This window comes from Neolamprologus multifasciatus, chromosome 23 (assembly GCF_963576455.1).
Source record: "Neolamprologus multifasciatus chromosome 23, fNeoMul1.2, whole genome shotgun sequence".
Classification (NCBI taxonomy): Eukaryota; Metazoa; Chordata; class Actinopteri; order Cichliformes; family Cichlidae; genus Neolamprologus; species Neolamprologus multifasciatus.
In genome coordinates, this window is record NC_140460.1 from 7839590 (window position 1) to 7855587 (window position 15998).

Genomic DNA, 15998 nt, shown 5'->3' on the forward strand with positions numbered 1-15998 from the left:
GAGCTCTACACGGTGAAGCTCCCTAGTATATCTCTGACCTGTTGAAACCTCATGCTTCATCTCGAGCACTTAGGTCTTCAGGTCAGAGGCTACTGGTGGTCCCACGTACTAGGTTTAAAACACGTGGGGATCGGGCTTTTCAGGCACTGGCACCTAGGCTGTGGAACTCTCTGCCGTTGTCTTTACGCTGTCTAGACTCTACTGACTCCTTTAAAAAGCAGCTGAAGACATTTTTATACAAACGGGCTTTTAATTAATTTTAACTTGTATGTCTGATCTTATTGTAAAGCACTTTGTGATTTTTATCTGTGAAATGTGCTATATAAAGAAATTTTACTTACTTACTTACAGGAAGATGGTATAAATGCATTTTAAAACAGAATAAAATTGACAGTAATGAGGTTCAATTGTGTTGTAATTTGTGCAACAATCTTTTTACATTCAGGAATGGATTGAGGACCTAACATGTCTGATATGGATTTGACAGGTTACCATTTCCCATAAAGACAGAGAAAATATGTAATTTAATAGTTTGACGATTAACTTTTAGAACTTCTATACCAGTTATGATCTACTAGTTTTTTGCCTCTCAGAATGAAAAGAAACCCTAGGAAAGTCTCTAATTCAGGAGGAAGCTGGCTTTAAGGGAAGAGCTAAAATAGCATGTTTTGACTATGAATGTACAGATTAAATAACGATTGTTTTGAACTGTGATTCATGCTTGGATGAAGTCCAAAAACAATAAAAAGCTTTGAATGAGCTGCCAATTTGGTCCCTGTGGCTGTGGATAATTCACAGTTATCCCAGTAACAGTTCAGTTGAAGTAGGGAGGTCAAAATGTACAATTTAGATGTACTATTGCAATAAATGTGAAGGGTGTCTTATATGTTTGGATAGTCTTGTGATACCTCTTAGGGATTTTACAAAACACACAAAGACCCCTTGAGTTTATAAGAGTCAGTGTAGAGAAGGAAATAAAAGAACATGACAAAACCACTTGTCAGAGAAGAACAAGAATGCCGTGATAAACACGTCTGTGTATTAATCAAACAAAAAAAAAAAGAAATGGTTTCATCGTTTATATGCCTTCTGCTGGCTTCTCTTTCATTTATTTCCTTTCCTGGACTAATGGATGGTGTCACATTATGTGTTTTATGTGGGCTTGTTTGTTAATATTTTACAGTCACTTCCTAATGTGGCACCACAGAAATAGCTATGGACAGCATGTGTGTCTTTCTAAGAATGTGAATGGGATGGGGAGCATGAGAGGAAGAGACAGAGGCTGCTTGAATTAAATGGGAAAAGCAATCATTTTGGCCAAATGCCAAGTCATCTCAAATGTAAAAAATGTGAAGCTAAGACTGGGGGGGGAGAGTGCAAGAGAATAAAAAGATAAGAGACTTAAAAAGTGGGAAAGTAAAACAGGGAAAAAATGAAGCAGTCGGAAATGAAATAGACAAGTACCAAGCTGTGTATGTGTGGTACTTGAATGTAATGATATGTTCTCAGTGTCTGTGCTTTTCTGTAGATTTGGCTTGATATGAAAAAAACAAACAAACAAAAAACCCAGATGCAGATACAGGAAATGTTATTATTAATTTATCTGAGGGATTGGAAACAGAAAAAAACATCTAGTTGCATCAATTTGAACTAGTTCTCAGTTCTCTAGAAGTTCTCATTTAAAAAGCCCCCGAGTACAATTAGCAAACTTCGTGTGGATGCTTAAATGGTTTTAAAAGATGTGAGGTTCACTTTGAATAAGGTTAGCTGCTATAATGCTGCTGAATGAGGTTAGCGCTGCCCTTGTATATCTAAATGGGGTTAGCAATTGCAGCTTGTGCTTTGGTAATCATGACGTTTGTTCTCTGTTGAATGCTAACGTCGATGCTAACCCAGTTTCATCAATGCTAACGCTGTCTTTGAAATCGAATTAATTCACAGGAGGATGTCAACAATAACCCCTAGAGCATGTATGAGAGGGAACAGCTGAATCCTGAGTGTCTTTGCTTCTTTTGACTCTGATACAAATGAAGTCTCGCCTCACAGTGCAGACGTTAAACGTATCCTTATAATTTTCTCCCATTTTACTGAAAATCAGATGCATATTCACTTCACATGCTGCAAAGATTTAAGCTGCTTTTAATCTCTCATATGCATCAAGCATAATGGTTTAGATAAACGCGACCAGATGTATCAGAGTTAGCATGTGTGTAAAATAATCGTTAGCAAGAACTGCCTTTCCTTATAACAAGAGACTGGATTATAAAATCCAAACCCTTTGAAGTATTAATGTGTGTCTCTGTGTGGTTCTATATACAGCACATACTTGCACATTAGTGTGTCCATCCATGTGCACACACATGCACATGGATACCCCGATGGATTATTTGCTGTGTGCAAAATATCCAACTGCCTCAGCCAATTCTAATGAACCAATTATAGTAAAGTATTTTCCTCCACTTCAGTTTGATAGTGAGAGTCATATTGTGGATTAAGCTGCTTTACTTTATTGCATCTCATTAACTTTACCCAAACAATGTTTGAAGTTTAAATCAGCTGTTAAAAAGAACATGGCATCAAAGTGAGGCTCAGAACCAAAGTTAAGTAGCAAACTGCTACAGGAAACTAGATTTTATATTAAAATCAGAGATTGATGTAAGGGACATGAAAGAGAGTCATCTTTATATAAGTTTGACTATATGCACAAATTTGAGTTTTAGACTTGTAACATGCTAACAAATGAACGATGTTGATGTAGTATATGTGCATCACAAGCCTCAAAGATGCTGCAAAGTGCATAAATACATACAATATGAGTATAAATGAATTTTAATATCTATTGTTACCAGTCCTCTCCTCTCCTTTTCTTTGCTTTTTCTTTTTGCGGTTCTTCCTCTTCATAGCGAGCTCTCTTTTTGGTTATAGAATCCTTTCAAGCAATCAATAGTAGACATAATTTCCCATCATTGTTCACAGAGGGCACACCGTTGGCTTACTGGAGAACTGCTTCCAAGAATGGGTACAGTTCTCCAGCAACTAAATTCCCATGGATGTAGCTTCTGGGTCAGAAAAGTGAAGCTGGGGTAGAAGTACCAGTTGAACCTGTTTCTGATGACCACTTTTCACTTGATTTATAACTCCAGTAAACATTTTCAGAGTTTCGTGGCTTGTTTTAATCCAACATGATGCCCATTTTGCCGGCAGATTGTCTAACGTGTACCCCTCCTTTGCACAATTTCAGCCGCCCTCCCAATCCTAAATTAGATAAGCGTTTAAGAAAGTGAATAAACTGGCACATAATGCTCTATTTTTTAAATTGTGTTGTTGAACAGATCACGAAGCAGGATATAATTTTGGATGTGTCTACAGTGCTAGTGTACGAATATGGAGTATCTCGTTTCTCAGAAAGACCAGCATCAACTTGGTTAACCAAAAAATCACCAACTGTCAATCGAGAGTTGACAAAGGTTTGGGCAATGTTAGAGTGGACTTGTCCATCTTTTAGATACAGTCTTTGACACCACCATAAATTAGTATTAATTGCATTGAGCATTTCCAACCAGCATGCAGCAACAGGATAATATTTCTATTAAAAAAAACCCCCACACAAACAGTGCTAGAAATCAGTGAATACAGTGAGCGTTAGTCATAGTATAATTGATATAAAGTTATAGCTGTTTTTTGGGGCTCTCACAATTTTTGTCAATGGTATAAGGTGCTAGTATAACAGGTCAGATCATGTGTCAGAGCCTTGTATTTTCATCTTTACATATAATCTTCCATTTCAATCAGTAAAACATGAAGTGGGTTTTTTGTATTTATTACTTTAAATAAGACTTCTGGCCTGTGCTCTGTGTTGCTATAGGAACCATAAAGGTCAATAGAAAGTCTTTTGACTGGGTTTGTGAAGGCTCTGCGTAGGAGACAAATTTACCTGTCTGAACAACAGAGAGACACTCTTTTCTATCACTTTCCTTTTTTTCCACATCTCTAGTGTTGTTTTGGTCCCTCCCTCACTATACACCCCTGTTTTTAAGCCTCTCCTCTCCCCTCCCTTCTCCTTAATCCTTCCCCTCACTGGTTTATAGACAGATCTCATCTCCTCTCTTGCACCACACATTGTACTTCAAGAAAGGCACTCTCATCGACACTGACAGCAATCTAATTGCCATTGCATCCTTATGAATATCTGTGAAGCGTACTTGTTGTGTGTGTGTGTATGTGCGCGTGCTCAGTGTTTGCTACCCCAAAGCTATTACCGGAGCTGGTTCCCTGCTACATTGTGTGGTATTTTATAGTGTGTCTTTCATTGTGCACGGGCTGTAGCCAGTACTGCCTCATCAACTTACAGGTCGATAGAGTAGTTCTGAACAGAGGATGTCCGTCAATGATGGGAGGTGAGAGGAGGAGGGAGGAAAAAATGAGCAGGGAGGGTGAGACGGAGAGCAACCTTTCCATATTCAGTTCTCCTGTTGTTGTGTTCTGGCATGTCAAAGAGGAAGCGTTTTATGACTGGATCAGTTAACAGATGGGCATCCCAAATAGCAGCAGATAAAATTTTGTTGCTCTGTTTTATTAATTTCTACACAAACCACACACAGGCGCACGCTATCGGAGAAAGAAAATCTGGTAAATTCTGCGTGCCGTTTTTAAACATGCATAAGTGTTTACACGCATAAACACAAACTCAGGCATAAACAAATGTCTGCATTCTTGTGTGTGTACATGTTCCACAGAGCCCGATGAGACAGATGGCAAACGACTGGTGGATGAACCAAACTGTCCGTGTTATCTTTAGGTGTAATGGTGCGGTTAATGATTCTGCCTTGCTTGAACGGTATAGAATATTACATAAATTACAATGTATGCACTATCAGTTAGTGTGAGAGACAGAAGAATTTATCTTAGTTTGAGTAGCTGTTCATTAGCCTTCTCTCCTACTCATCAAGCGATACGAGTCGAAATCAGCTAGACAAAGCATCAAAGTTTTGCCCCGAAACTCGTCTGTTGTTAGCCCGATCTGATTGGATTAGCTGGTTATTAGGATGCAGCAATGAGCTTCAAGGCTACGGCATGTTTTGTAACATCTAAAGCTCGTAGTAGATGGATTCAGTTACATGTCCTTGGAGAGACATGCAGTGAGAAAGGCTCACCGACTGTATGTGCGCCAGTGTATTGTGTTGTGTTTAGTGCCTGTTTTAGGAGGATGAGACAGCCAAACCGCCAACAGATTTATTGGTTCTGCACTCTTCTATCCTCCCCAACAGAAAACGCCATACTGCATCCTCACCTTTGACACTTTTGTCTATTTCTTTTATGTCTGTGTTTACAAAAATCTTATGTGAGCACTATTATGTGAGGGCTATGCCACTTTGTTTGCAGCTACCTCTGCGATTCCCATGAGACTACACAAGGTACTGGGATTATCCCAGCCACTCTCGCATCACCTGAACCAAGTCATCAGTTACTAATGTGTGCGTGGAAGCTTGTGTGTGTTTGGGGGAGTGCGGGTACACATAGGTTAGATCAATTGTGTAAGAAGATGAGAGGATTCGCCAATATGCCAAGACTATCTCTGTGGGCATTCATGTATATAGATGTATGTGATTGTGGGCTTGTGACTGCAAAGGTGCTGGATTTGTTTAAGAATCAGGCAGAATAAACAAGTCGGTGGATAAGCAGGTCCTGATAGTCAAACTGTTCATATTACAATTAAAAAAACAACAAATGCTTAATGGCAAAGCCACCTCCCTGGTTGCAGTTATGTCCCTTTTGGCCAGGGATATAATAATGTGAAATTATGTAAATGCCTAAAATGTGTTAACATGCTATGGAAATTACTCTTAAAAGCAGGATGTTGTGATTCAAAAGTGGTTCCTCTTTATTACTGATTCAGGAACACAGGGATAGCTCAGTAGGTATAGTGGTGGCCCCATGATCGGAAGGTCGGGGGTTCGACTCCACTGAACGGTTACCCCGAGGTACCCCGGAGCAAGGTACCGTCCCTACACACTGCTCCCCGGACGCTGCATTGGTGGCTGCCCACTGCTTCACTGGGTGAATGGGTTAAATGCAGAGGAGCAATTTCCCTATGGGGACTAACACATACACATTATTATTATTATACAATTACCAGCTGATAATGTTGCAGCACATCACCCCCCTCTCATCAAGAAGGTGATAAGCAAAGATGAAGATTCAGTTCATGTATTTAAAAACGAACATCATTTTTAGAGAACAAAGAAAATGTAAAATTTAGTGTAAATACGACCTATTATATGTTTGCCTTTCATTGTTTCATTGGATGGGAATTATAGAGATGGAGAGAACATGAAAGGCAACTTAAGAATGAAATGAGACACCTAAACAAAGACAAGGAGGCCAAAGTTAAAGTTAACTAAACTTTGTAGTATCTAATAATGTCACTACAAAGCGTGCAGTTATAATGCTTATGGCTGGAACAGTAGAAAACGTTTTCTGAAACTAATGGGCTATATGGACATAAAAGTATCAGGTATTTAATTGGTTGATTGATTATTACTTTATACCAAATGTCTACTTTTAAAAACATTTTTACAGTATACATGGTTCCTGGTTTCAGCTCTCTCAAATAATTAGGTTTTCCAATTGTGAAATGCTAACATGCAGTAATGAGCTTGAAAACGAAGCAAATCAAAGTAATACTGCCTTATAAAGTAAATCTTTGAAAACTGCAGTGGGCAACCTTGGAGAAATGAACAAAGTTGCTGAAGGACATGCTCCTTTTGTTCTAAGTCATCGTCCCAAAAATTATTTTTGGTTTGTAAATGAAAAGCTTATTGTTCATCTGCAGATATTATCACAGACAAAGCTGCATTTCCCTATGCTGTTCATAGTGTATCGTGTTTTTAACTTTTTCAAATTGTATTTATTTGAATAAACTTACCAAGGAACACAGAGCTTAGCTTACAAAAGGCAATACAGTGGAACCCCGACTTACGAATACCCCATTTAACGAAAAATTCAAGTTACTGCACGTTACGGCAAAATGCCCGCGTAACGAAATCTGCTGGCTTTGATTGGCTGAGCCCAGAATGCCTACAATGCCCACAATGCCTTCCGAATCATGTGACAACCCCCTTGGCGTTTGTACTTATGCTTTGCTGTTCCACTTGAACGACGTATTGTTGTTGCAGTTAGCAATTATCCTATAGCCTAGGGCTGGGCGATATGGCCTAAAATTCATATCGCGATATAATTTGAAGCATGTGCGGTAACGATATATATCACGATATATTCTTTTCTTCTGTATAACGTATTTTCCACACTTAAAATCCTTTAATTTTCTCAAAAATCGAGAGTGTGCCTTATGTATGAATTCTGGTTGTGCTTACTGACCTCGAACCGATTTGGGCGTGCAGAAATCTGTTAAAAATGTTTTAGTACAGCTTTGGTAAGCCGCACAGCTTGATGGATTGTCAGAGCATTACGGCTGCCGTAGCGAGGAGCTTCGCGGAGTAATCTGGGTCCAAAACTGCTTTATCGGGTGTAACAATTAAGTTTAACATCCATGCATCCATGAAAACAGAATTGATTAAATTTAACGGAGTTAGAAGTTAACAGGAAGTTAGCTCGCTAGTTTCCACCTAAACATGACATACCATGTTCTGACTGAGAGATTTTTGAAACTAATTAAAACGTACAGCTCTGCTACCACTTCCAACATAAATGACAGAAAACTAAACAGCAGTGGCGTTTGCAGGGTTACTAAAGTTGGACTACCTGGTATATAATGTTGTGCTACACTCTATCTTATTTTGTTAACATATGATATAAGAATGAAAATACCCAAAGACCGCAAAGTGTTGACAAAAAATGTGAACTAGTCAAATAAAGAAAACTGGGGGAAATGTAAGGGCTGTAACTTATAATAAATTGAATCTACTATAGTGTGGATGTGAAAGAGTGTTGGCATAGACTCTGTAAGCATTCTTGTGCGGGAAGGTTTTTATATTTAACAGACTCAGCCAATCAGGATTAAGATCATAGGGCAGGGGTTGAGGGGTCAGGGGTGCAGTGAGAGCAGCACACTCTTAGAGCTACATACTGGTCTCATCTAAATGCTGGAGTCAGATTTTTAATTGTTCCTCTGGGTATTGATTTGCCTGTTGAGATGGGGAGCAGATTTGTGATCCAGCAGAGAATAGCGATGGGGTAAAAGGAGTAAGAGGTGAGGTTATTGGTGGCTGTATACTGCTAAACAGTCATTATAATGAAATTCCACCCACTTTTTATTTTGAAGTTTTACATATCAGGGAATAAAAAAATCATCTCGTCCTATGCAGGTCTTATAATGAGGTTAAGGCAACCTCTGACAAACTACAAAACTACATATTAGTATCTTTGCAACAGCCAAATAAGCCAAAAAAGCTAAAATGCAGAAACTGTCTGTTGAAAAAAAAGCTAAATACACCATTACTGCTTTCATAGGAATTAAGATGGTAGTAGCAACCAGGAGAAAATATGATTGCCTCCATAAAAGTATCTGAATGCTGGCTTGGTACATTCAGTTGTGTGTTAACACAATGCCAAGAAGGAGAGACATCGGCAGTAATCTTAGAGCATTTGTTGCTACACAACAGTCTGGAAGCAGTTATGAGGCCATTTTTAAACAATTTGAATTCTACAGTGAGAAAGATTATTCACAAGTAAGCATTCAAGAAATTTCCTGGAGTTTTTCATCCCTGCAAATTCACCCGAAAATCAAGAAAACAGCAGAATGGCTGCAAAAGAGAAGAGTCAAGGTCTTACCAATGGTCTAGTCAAACTGTAGACCTCAACCTGTGGCACGACCTTAAGGGAGCTGTGCATAAACCCCTGCAAACCTCACTGAAACCTACTTCAAGTTATCACTGCTAAAGGTGGTTTTATAAGCATGACTCATGGGGCATACTTAGTTTATCACATATTGTTTCTGCATTTTGATTTAGTTAAATAAATAATAACATAGGATAATTAGCAGATTTTAAGATGTAGTAAGCAGAAAATAATTGTTGTATGTCCTGATGTGTAAAACCTTAGAATTGATAAATGGTGTGCTTTGGTTTTTATTGTGACTGTATACACTTTTTACAGCACGCAGCCTAAAAATGTTATTTTAGAGAAGGACAGTCCAACCTCTAAAGGCTGGCAGGGACTATTTTTTAATATGTTTATTTACTCTCAGAGCATAGTAAATAAATTGAAATAGAGGATATCTGTTTTGTTGCCAATACAACTTAAAGTGCAATTTATTTTCTAGCACTAAATTGAAGGGATTGAAATAGCCCTAGCAAATTTGTCACAGACTTTGGATCACTGTTTCATTATATATCTCATTTTCTCTCTCTAATATTGTGCTGCTTGTAATTTCCTTGCAAATAGCCAAAAAGGATGCATTAATGTTATCAAGCTTTGGGCTCTGATCTGTGATGATACATTTGAAGGTCAGTCCGCGTAGAAAAAAATGGAAATAAAGAGCATAATTTAATCTCAAGTGTATTTTAATACAACTAAACACGCAGGATGAATAGCAGAGATGACATGCGGTCCATTTTTTTAAAAGCTCATAGACTAATTGCTCTGCAACAAGGACCACTTTGGAATAAGAGGACCCTTCCAGAGGAACATATTGAAATAGAACCTGAATAGACTGGTGATATGCAAATGCCTTGTGGAAATGTCTTGTGTGTATTTGTGTGCGATAGAAAAAGTCAGAGAAACAGAGTGCTTTGATTCGTGTGGATTCATTTCTGTTGTGTTAGGGTTTTTTTTTTAATGAAATGTTTCTGTGTTCTGATCTCCTCGTTTTGAGGCTTAGTGGAACATCTCAGGCTAACCGTGTTTTGTGTCCCACAAAAGCTAATAATCGCAGATGTGTTAGCTGTTTCATTTTTGTTTTCATAGAAAGTGCCAGACTTGCAGAGAAAAAGCAGCGCCACTTCAATTTGCACCTCGTCTTTAAAAAGTGTGTAAACAACACGACAAAGTGCTTATGTGTTACATAGTGTTAACAACACCTTAATAGAGGGCTTGTGTGATTGCTTAAAAAGAATATGTGTGAGAATTCGGGGGGGGGGGGGGGGGGGGGTAAACAATGTGTTGGTACTTACCGTATTTTTTTTTCCAGAGATGTGACGGAGATTAAAGATGACAGTGATTCATATAAGCTTGAACTGCTTCGATAGATAGCTGAAATGAAACGCTGACAATAAAAAAGACTATTTTGTCCCTAATGTGGGGGATTGGACCTTGGTGACAGTCTCTATAAAGAGTCTAAATGTCCTCCTCAGTGGCTCCCCTGTCCCAAAGTCTCTCTGCCCCCACTTCATACATATACATGGCTGCTAAATAGATGGTTCATGAATACTATCAGGGCTCGTCTGTGATAGTATTGTCTATAGTCTTACGTGAGTGTGTTTGAAAATGCGTTAAATACTTTTTCCCCCTTGTCATAAATGCTATTACTGGCTGTTTGTATTCAGCCGGTTTGCATGTTCATCTCGGCTTGTCGTCTGCACCCACTGGCAGCAGCCAGTGAAACTTTGTGTTTATCAGCCTCAGCAGATCTGTATTTAGCGTTTCCCATTCACGTATTTCAGCATTTTTATATTTTTATTTTTATCATTCACGCACAAACCCTGCACCGAACTTCTCATTTCAGAGTGATGCTAATCAGGCCAGGCTTTTCCTGTGAGTTTCCCCACCGACAGACTGACTAGGTCACTGCTATGGCGGTCCTAGAGGCCATTATAGTCCTCTCCAGAGAATCTCTGTATTTTTAGACACTAGTTCTTATTCTGCTCTGGACTGGAGAGGCGACAAATGGCTTTGTTATTTCTTATATCGATGTTATTTTTTATTAATTCATCTAAAAGTGTGGGTGCCTTCCTTATAAGCATGCTACACAAATACAATCAAGCATTGGTATTTACATCACAGGTTGTAGAGATACCTAACAGCACACCAGTAATGGTTTCTCCCAATGAGAACACGTGCTTAGACCTGTCTTTTCTGGGTTAACCCTCTGTGCTATTCATGTGTGTATGTGTCTCTACACATGTGTGTCTGTAGGTTTTTTAATCATTACGAGTGTCCATGAGGGTGAAATCTTTTTAATGCAGCTGTTTATCGGAGGAAAAGCCTGAGGGCAAGAATTTCTTTCTCTTTCTCTGGCACACACACACACACACAGACACCTGCCCTTTAATGAAATGTTAGCTGCTGTGGAGTTTTGTAGTAGGTCTGTGTGTCTCGGTTGTGAGACTTTATTAGTAATGACTTAGTATTGTGTATGTTCAAGGGGAGTTTGCTGGGTTGGAATGAGCCGCCTGCAGCTTTCCCTTTATTACACTGTGCTGTAACTCAGCTGGAGAACTAGTCCCAAACCTACTCTCTCACTCATTGTGTGTGTGTGTGTGCGAGCTTGCGTGTGTTTACCTGTGGCAGCTGCCACAAGCATGCTGTCTAATCATGTGATGTGTCACTCCTCACAGTGGAACAGATTCCACAGTCGGATTGCTGTCACTCTACGGGGGAAACATCACACATCTCTGCCTTGTCAGTGTTTTTAATTGCGTTGCAATCACACTGTGATATAGTCCTCTGCAGATATTTATTGGACATGATGTACGACATATAGCGGATCTCGAATCTTTGATAGAAAAAATCAACTCGGATAAACAAAAGTAACTCACTAAATATGGAAAAAATGAAACCATATATGTTTTTTACAATAACAAGTGGTAGATTTACATAAGCACTTTTGACAGTCAGCACTAGATGCTCAACTTGTTGTTTGGTTGGGGCTTTTATCAAGGTAACTATGATCTGATTTTGACACCTTATCTTTTTTCTTCCCTCGTGTGTTCTTTCCATGCAGAGGAAAGCTGATTGGCAGCTTTGTGTGTCAAGTCAAAGCAGCATTTTTCAGATCACAAATAAGCCACCTTTACAACCAGCTTGTGAAAGATGTTTTCCCTAATCTGTCAGAGGAAAGCTTTAAAAAAAAATCTGTTTTTCTTTTTGGCATATATAGAGCATATTGTATGTTATGTACAAGACATTTGTCTGACAACTTATAAATTGTGTAACTACAAAATAAGTTTCATATTCATACTAAAACACTTTGACTGAAGCACATTAGGTCGTTTTCCGCTACAGGAAATTTGGAGTTCGCAGTCCTGATGATTAGTTACATTTTGAGAAGACGACACCTTGTATTTTCCTGTTGACCCACTACCTCAGAAGGAAAGGAAACATGAAGCTACAAGCCCATGAGGTTTTATGCAAATTTGTAGAGTGTTGTCACTTTGAAAACCTTTAGTTAGCACGGTGACACTTGAGTTGCAGAGAGGAGAGCGTCGAGAACATAAACAGGGCAGCAGAAAGATCCTTGAGACAGTTCTGGATTAGTAGAAGAGATCCTTGGGGAGAGTTGGAAGCTACCTGAATACAAGTTGATCATCCACAGCTGAAAATGACTGCTCAGACAGTTTAAAAAGACATGTTAGTTTATACAGCAAGTTGTTGGTCCCCATCAACATGAAATCTTGATGACAGGGCTACAGTGATACCGTTTTAATTAATTTCACCTCTGCTGGTGAAAGACTTCAAAATGACAACGACTGGATTGCTACTGAGGCAGCTCTGTGAGGGGAGCAGTGAGGAGGTTGCCGCGTGTGACAACAGAGGCCGTGCTCTCTGACAGACCTTTCTCTGGTGCTGTCAAAAACGTATGACTCTAGGTGATGCGAAGTACTAATTAAAATTGATTTCAGAGCCCTGCTGGTTTTGCGCCCTTCTGTGATAGAGCTCCTCTCCCTTTGCATTTGTGCTTTCATTCATATTTTAACAGATTTTCATGTCTCTGCTCTTTTACTCCTTTATTTCTCTCTTTGTGACAAGCAAATTGTCAGCGCATCTGCTAATGATTGCAGGAGTATTGTCATTTATTCCAGCGATACAATAAGTGTGCACATTGATTTGCAGCAAGTGCAAAAACATCCACACATATAATTAGATGTAAGGATTTCTCAAAATGACCTCATTAAAAGAAGTGATCATCAGTGGAGGGAAACGCTAAGTACTTTTGGAGAAATTGCAACCAACTAATGAGGACATTGCAATGACTTCCTCTTAAAAACCAAGACAATAGAGATGGAATATAGGAGACAAGCTAGAAAAAATGAGAAAAGTAAAAACAGGTGAAAATGGTCTTGACAGATGTTGGGATGTGGAGACCTGGGTGTGGCTGCCGAGCAGTGTGATGGGAAAGCTGCAGGCTGAAGCGTTCAGTGGATAGCTGACAGTGAAAAACAGACCACAGACATCTATACATCAGCCCCTTGTTCTTCTTGACCACCTGTGTCTCTGAGCCATTCTGTCAAAGTCTAAACCAATAGATTGATGCGGGAAACATTTTCCCTCAAAGCTTCTACCTCTGTCTTTTTTCATAGCTTTATTTTTCCTTCTTGAATATAGAGCTTGTCTTCCTGTAGCAGTTGAGTTCACATTCTCTCATCGCACTGCAGGATCCACAGTGTTCACGCAGAGTCCGCAGGTTTAAGCTCTGGTTTTTGATTTGTGTTTGTGTGTGAGTTTCAAGCTCCTGATAGTGTGTTTACGTGTGTGTGCCTATTTGTTTTGTGTGCATTTTTTGTGTGCCATGTGAATATATGTGTGTTTCTCTACCTGCCCAGGCTTGGGATTAAATGTCACTCTAGCAGATTGATGTTCTCTCTGATAGAACGCCACAGCAGGAATGAATCCATTGCATCTTGCAGATGGGAATAGAAAGACACACTTAGAAAAAAAACATATAGAATTTTCAGGATGCATGGGAGTCAACGGAGCACACGTGCTGCTTCAAATGCCGTAATTTTCATAGACGCACTGCCACATTCTTTCGACATTTTCCTCACAAATAAAGCGAGGCGTTGACTGTGCATGGTCCTTATTCAACATAGGAGGAGATAGGTAACATCAGCAGAAAAGGGTAGTAGGTTAAACACTTCCTTTTTTAGCACATGCAGGGGTCACACACTGGTAATGTGCTGTTAGTGGCTGGCAATGCGCCACGCAGAAAGGGCACACTTTTATGGCTTCAGCAAAGTGGAATAGTGGATGACTGATTGTGGGTATGTATGAGTATGCGTTTAGGCTTTTGTGAGAATGTGAACATATGAGTATGTGGAAGAACGTGTGGCAAAAAGTGTGTGTGTGTGTGTGTGTGTGTGTGTGTGTGTGTGTGTGTGTGTGTGTGTATGCGTGCATAAGTGTAAAGAGTGGGTGATTCAGGGAATAATGTACCTCTGCTGCAGTTCTGGCATTCATCCATTTTTGAGAATATTTCTATCAGGCTCTCCTCTGTGGGTGACCGCATTAATACCCGTGAATGAGCTTTTTATGTATGATTTCATTATTAAATGCATATACCTTCATTGGCCATTTTATTAGGTGCACCATGTTACCTTATTTATTTGTGGCATAGATTTAAAAAGGAAATATTCCTCAGATTTTGGTCCACATTGATATGACAGCATCACACAGTTGTTGCAGATTTTTCGCCTGCACATCTTATGACATCAAATGAGATCTGCTCATGGAGGAGGCCATTTGGGTAAATTGAACTCAGTGTCATGTTCAAGAAACCACTTCGAGATATTTTGAATGCGGTATGGCACGTTATCCTCTTGGAATCAGCCATCAGAAGATGGGTCAACTGTGGTCAAAAAGGGATGGACAGGGTCAGCAAAAATACTCCGTCTGTGATGCTTAAACGATGCTCAGTTGGTACTGAAGGGCACAAAGTGTGCCAAGAAAATATCCTCCGCATTATCACATCACCACCAGCAGCAGCCTAAACTGTCAGTAGAACCCAGGATCGATCTGTGCCTTCATGTTGTTCATGCCTCCTTATGATCCCATTATCTGAATGTAGCATAGACTCATTAGTCCAGGCGATGCTTTTGTAATCTTCTGTTGCCCAATTTTGGTGAGTCTTTGTAAATTTCTGCTGTTTAAAGATTTAATTTGTTTAAAATGCAAGTACAGAGATGCTCTTTTGCCTACCTTGGTTGTAACTTTCCCTTTATTATGCTCACTTTGAAATTCAGCATGTCCTCATGTCTAAAGAAATCTCTGCCTTGTGACTGGCTGTTTAGATATTTGCATTAACAAGCAGTTGAGCAGGTGTACCTAATGAACTGTATATCTATACCTTGCAGTCATACTTGTACTGAAACAGTTCAACAAACAATAAGGTTGACAGAATATTTTACATGATCTTTTAATTACTGCAGTCATTTATCCAACAAAACTACCAAATATTTACAAGTTTCAGCTTCTGTTTTGATGCACTGTTTGTGTCTGACAAATTGTAGTGTACAAATAATGAGTCAGTAAATAATTATTGCTGTTGGAGCCGAAATGACACTAGATGCATCACCTATTTTTTCACCTACTATTTCCTTTTCTCTTCACTGCTTCTCCTGGAACAGCTGGAGCAGGTGAGCATCTTCTTATCACTAATTCTCTTACCACTCCCACTCTTGTACGCTGTGACTGATCCTAAACAAACACTTGTTGTGGTAGTATGTGTGAATGGCACAAATCTCTAATATGTCCTCTTTGGGCTGTTTTTAAACTAAATAAATAAATAAATTGTGGTATAGGCTCCAGAGTGGCCATCAGTATTTCTTGCAGGATTTTATGGTAACAGTGTGTTTTCAGTACAATCACATGAGACTCAAAGTAATTCTAAATTTCTCATTTTTGCACTGGAAAAAACCTCCCCTGCATGCCACATTTACCGGCTTTAAGTCAGAACTAGTCATGCTGGAAAATGTAATTCACTTCACAAAGTCCCATATTGTCCAGGCTCTCAAGTTTATAAATAAGCCTATCTGGCCTCTACAAATCCTCAAAAAGAGGAAATGTTCTTAGCAGGCAGCAGCAGAGAAGCTGTCCTTGGTGCTGAA

The 15998-nt window shown here is 39.3% G+C and overlaps 1 protein-coding gene across 7 annotated transcripts in view; it reads left to right on the forward strand.

The window, feature by feature from the left end:
* The window catches only part of dab1a (DAB adaptor protein 1a), a 233661-nt gene that overhangs the window by 79574 nt on the left and 138089 nt on the right, over nt 1–15998 (forward strand). Inside the window, exon 2 of one of the 7 annotated variants that reach the window (XM_085152582.1) lies at nt 356–15527. The exons of the other annotated variants lie outside the window; for them this stretch is intronic. The gene's annotated coding sequence lies outside the window, so the exon portion shown is untranslated. The remainder of the gene's footprint in view (nt 1–355; nt 15528–15998) is intronic. 7 annotated transcript variants of the gene reach the window in all.